The 4,476-nt window shown below is 44.5% G+C and overlaps 1 pseudogene; it reads right to left on the reverse strand.

Annotated features, from left to right (window-relative positions):
- Window positions 1-2,018: 2,018 nt before the first annotated feature.
- LOC130874513 (proteasome subunit beta type-4-like) lies at window positions 2,019-3,986 on the reverse strand (annotated as a pseudogene).
- Window positions 3,987-4,476: the final 490 nt, after the last annotated feature.

Genomic DNA, 4,476 nt, shown 5'->3' on the forward strand with positions numbered 1-4,476 from the left:
CTAATTCATTGCTTGTGAAACCTGGAAAAAGCACAGGAGAATTGGCTTTATTCTGAGGCAAATGTGCAGTGAGCATGTTGAAAGACACCGATAGTATCCGACACTCACAGACTTCTTCCAGCGGCCCCTATCTAAGCATTTAATTCTTTGCATAGATGATGGCCGTTTTTCTCCACTTACTCAGAAAAAAATGTATTTCCTTTCTGTCATTTGATAGCTCCTTCATAATCTGTTTCCAGACCCCATTGAGTTTGCTCTGCTACTGTCTTTCCATCACCACTTCATGGGGGATTTTTAAGCTGCTTCTATATTAATGAGCAACCTACTGAACATGTAAAACAATACAAGTATTCCAAATAAAATTTACCTGGGGCTGTAGAGATGGCTTAGTTAGAAAAATGCTCGCTGTACATCCACGAGGACTGGAATGCAATCCCCAGGACCCATGCAAAAAAGCACAGTGCGGTGGTACATGCCTGTAAACTCAGTGCTGGGAAGGAAGACAGGCAATCTCGGTGTTTTCTGCCCCATCTAGCCCAAGCAGTGAGCTCCAAGTACAGTGAGAGAGGGTCTCAAAAAATAAGGCAGAGAGGAGCTGCAGTCACTGAGGAGGACACCCAACACCAGTGGTACTCAACCTCTAGGCTGCAACCCCCACAGGGGTCGCATATCAGAGATTCTGCATATCAGATATTTACATTATCATTACGTTCACTACATTACATTCATAACACTAGCAAAATTACAATTATGAAGTATCAATGAAATAATTTTATGGTTGGGGGTCATCACAGCATGAGGAACTATATTAAAGGGTTGAAGCATTAGGAAGGTTGAGAATCACTGCTCATCATGGACCTCTGGCCTACAACCACACACACACATACACACACACACTGCTTTATGGCTCTTACTTCATTCTGGGTGTGAGAGAAGGCAGACAACAGTCATTATAGTAAGAAGTAAGCGATTAAACTTTGAAATATGGTCTAAGGTAGGACTAGCATCGAAAACAATGAAGGAGAACAGGAGTGTGAAGTGCATGTGGCAAGAAGGGGGCATCGTTTGAAAGAAGACACTCGGGCGTGCTGGGCAGTGGAGGAGTGACGATATCCACGGACAGCGTGCTGTAGCACGATTATTAAAAATCCAGAGACAGATGTTGGTGTCAACCTGAATGTCAGAAAAGCAAAACAGCCAGTCACTAGCTCTTACCTCAACCTCAGTCCAAAATGGCGATCCTGTTTCCAGGAGTCCTCAGAATGAGACTGTGTGTGAGAGCTGTCTCCTCCCATCTTGTATTCCTCTCTAGGGCTGGGATTAAAGGCCTGCACCATACTACCCCGTTTCTATGGCAACTAGTGTGGCTACTGGGAATAAAGCTGTGTGTCACCACTGCCTGGTCTATAAGGCTGGCCAGCGGAACTGTTCTACTCTCTGATCTTTAGTCAAGCTGTAACTATTAAAACACAAATGAAATGCCACTATGGAGTGGTCCTGCTAAGGGAGGCAGTTCAAGCAGAAGCTGCAAGGCGGGATTAGGCCTGCTGTGCCCAGAGCAGCATGAGAGAGGGAAAATGGACTGGCAGAAGAAACCCAAGAGTCTTTGGGGACCAGATGTCAAGGGAGTCACCTGCCAATGTGAGGACTTTGACTTTTCCTCAGGGGACATGGGGAAACCATTGCAGAACACTCAGAAGATCATTCTGCTCAGTACATTGAGAATGTCACTGGAAAGGGAGAAGGGCAGAAAAGGTGTATAGTCAGGGCTTATTACAACGATCCAGGAACAGTGTCTGCCTTCCTTTCTTCCTCCCTTCCTTTCTTCCTCCCTTCCTCTCTCCCTCCTTTTTTCCCTCCCTCCCTTTTTCCTTCCTTCCATTCTCTCTCTCTCTCTCTCTCTCTCTCTCTCTCTCTCTCTCTCTCTCTCTAATTTATTTTACAGAAGCCTACCTTGGAGCCAGCCAAGTTCAAATGTAGAAGGCTATAGCTTCAGCTCTGGACAGTGTATCTGCATTTTATTCAAAGCCACTGATCGTGTGGGTAATATCCCAGCTGGTCTCTGCTGACAATGGTCCTTCTGACTCAACACCCCTTCCAGTTCCAGTGGCAATTTGAGGCCAGTGGTAGGAACCGGCATCTCAGTAGTACAGCAGCGCACACAGTGGTCTATAAGCTCTCAGGCCTCAGGCTGCTTCTCTGTAGGCTGAGCCACATACGCATCATGACCAGTGGCCAGTGGAGGGCTTCACATGTGACACCAAGCATGTCCACTTAACCGAGGAAGCTTTCCCATTAGCACATCCTCTAGTGACCATACTGCTCCACTGAGGGTTCATCTTGGAGCTGTTGCTGTACGTGGTCCTTGTCAATCATAAGTGAACAGCTCTAAGGCTGTAGTTGTGTCATTCTCGCCACAGCCCTTCATTGGCTACCGTCTAACTGAGAACTGGCTTCAAATACCGGAAATCACAAGACTTTCGAAGCACCCAGACTGGTGCTGTGTTGACTCGCATCGTGCAAGAGACGTTGTGGAAATGAGCCAGGGAGCTGTAGGAGACCAGAACGTCTTCAGCAACCACCACTTCACCTTCAGTCTTCACCCCTACCACCTGTGGGGTACTTGGAGGCAGGATCACCATTTCAGACTGAGGTCGCCGTAAGAGCCAGTGGCTGGCTGCTGTGCTTTTCGAATCTTCAGGTTGAACCCCAATTTCTCTCTCTGAGTTTTCATTAATCATGCTTCATTTTGGTGCCCAATGTTTTGGGGCACAAATTTATGAAAAGCTGTTTGTCTGGGGCTTTTTAGCCACTGGCTGTGTCTGAGCTGGACCCAAACCTAGCCACCTGGGTTCATGAGAAAAACTTAAGAGCTCTCAGCTCCCATGCTCCTTAGTGTAGCTTCTATGAAAATACGGAAAATACACAGAGAATGTGAATATTGTATATTATTATATTGTCTTTGAATTGTTTGACTGCTGAGGAAGGAGCAACAGCTGCTAAAAGACATTTGATTATAAATGCTGCTAGATTAATCCAAGCTATGTATTTTGAAAATGACTTGACTTCAAAATTTAAGCCAAAAGATATGTTACTTTGGAGAAAGGGGTTTTGCTTTTGTTTCCACAGGAATTGAGAGTTTGTGGATTCATTCTTGGTTAGGAAAAATAAGGTTTGATCAAGGAAGACCCCCTGAAAAATATCTAATGGGAATGCAGGGCCCAGATGATTCAACATTTCGGAGGACCTCTGTTGTAGTTTCCTCTGAGTTCTACATCCAGAACAGCACAGCCTCAAGACTGCTGGTTGAGATGATACAGCCTCACAGAATACTCCAGTAAGGACTTGACCATAATCCTAAAATTTTGGGTCTCCATAAAATTATCAGTGCCCCATCAGCAAGAACTAGTCTAGAAAACTATGCCCACATTACCAACAAATGGATTACGGATATTTGTCTTTGTTTAATATGTTGGTTATAGGTTGTTGTGGATAATGATCAGGAAAAAATCTAAACAAAGAAAATGAGATTTAAGGTTATTGTTTTGAAAAGAAAAAATGGGGGATGTAGATATGATTTTATTTTGAAAAGAAAAAAGGCTGTGTGGTGGTGGTGGTGAATGCCTTTAATCCCAACACTCAGGAGGCAGAAGCAGGCAGATCTCTGTGAGTTCAAAGTCAGCTTGGTCTGCAGAGCAAGTTCTAGGACTGGCTCCAAAGCTACTAAGAAACCCTGTCTCGCAAAACAAGACAAAACAAACAAAAACAAAACAAGGGGGTATATAGATATGATAAGATAAAAGGGTAGATTACTGAATCTTCTCTGAATAAAGGAGAGGATATAGATATAATAAGATAAAAAGGTAGATTATTGAATACTACTTTTAAAAATCAACTACTAGCTTTGAATGTTTTATACCTGATGCCACCATGGGGTTCTGGGTTCATGTGACTGGACCCTGGCACAGTGTGGATGCCAGGCACATGAGGGTGCCAAGGGTGAACGTGGCACAGTGAAACTGCCCCTGAATTGGTGTGCAGACCCAGTAGTCCACTGTTACTCAGTCCCAAAGCCATTTGTGTCCCAAACACAGTGTCTTTCATAGTCAGGATGGTATAGGGGCAAGTAGTTTGGATTTTTTGTTTGCTGGTTTAGTTTTTACTTATGTCTCCCACTGCCCATGCTAGCAGTAACACCCACTATGTCCAGAATGGCCTTGAACTCATGCTAATCTTCCTGCTTCAACCCCTAGTGCAGAGTTGACAGTTGTGGGCCATCATGCCTGGCCAGCCTGACATACTTCAAAATAATAGTGTTAATTTTCTAAGTTTGCCTTCACAAATGACCACAAAGAGATGAATTAAAATGAAAGAAATCCCTCCCTGCACCTTCTGAGGTCAAGGGCACTGAGTGAGGATGCTGGGGCTTGGTCTCTTCTGGAAACTCTGAGAGAAAGAAACTGTCGCGTGTCCTAT

This window comes from Chionomys nivalis, chromosome 5 (assembly GCF_950005125.1).
Source record: "Chionomys nivalis chromosome 5, mChiNiv1.1, whole genome shotgun sequence".
Classification (NCBI taxonomy): Eukaryota; Metazoa; Chordata; class Mammalia; order Rodentia; family Cricetidae; genus Chionomys; species Chionomys nivalis.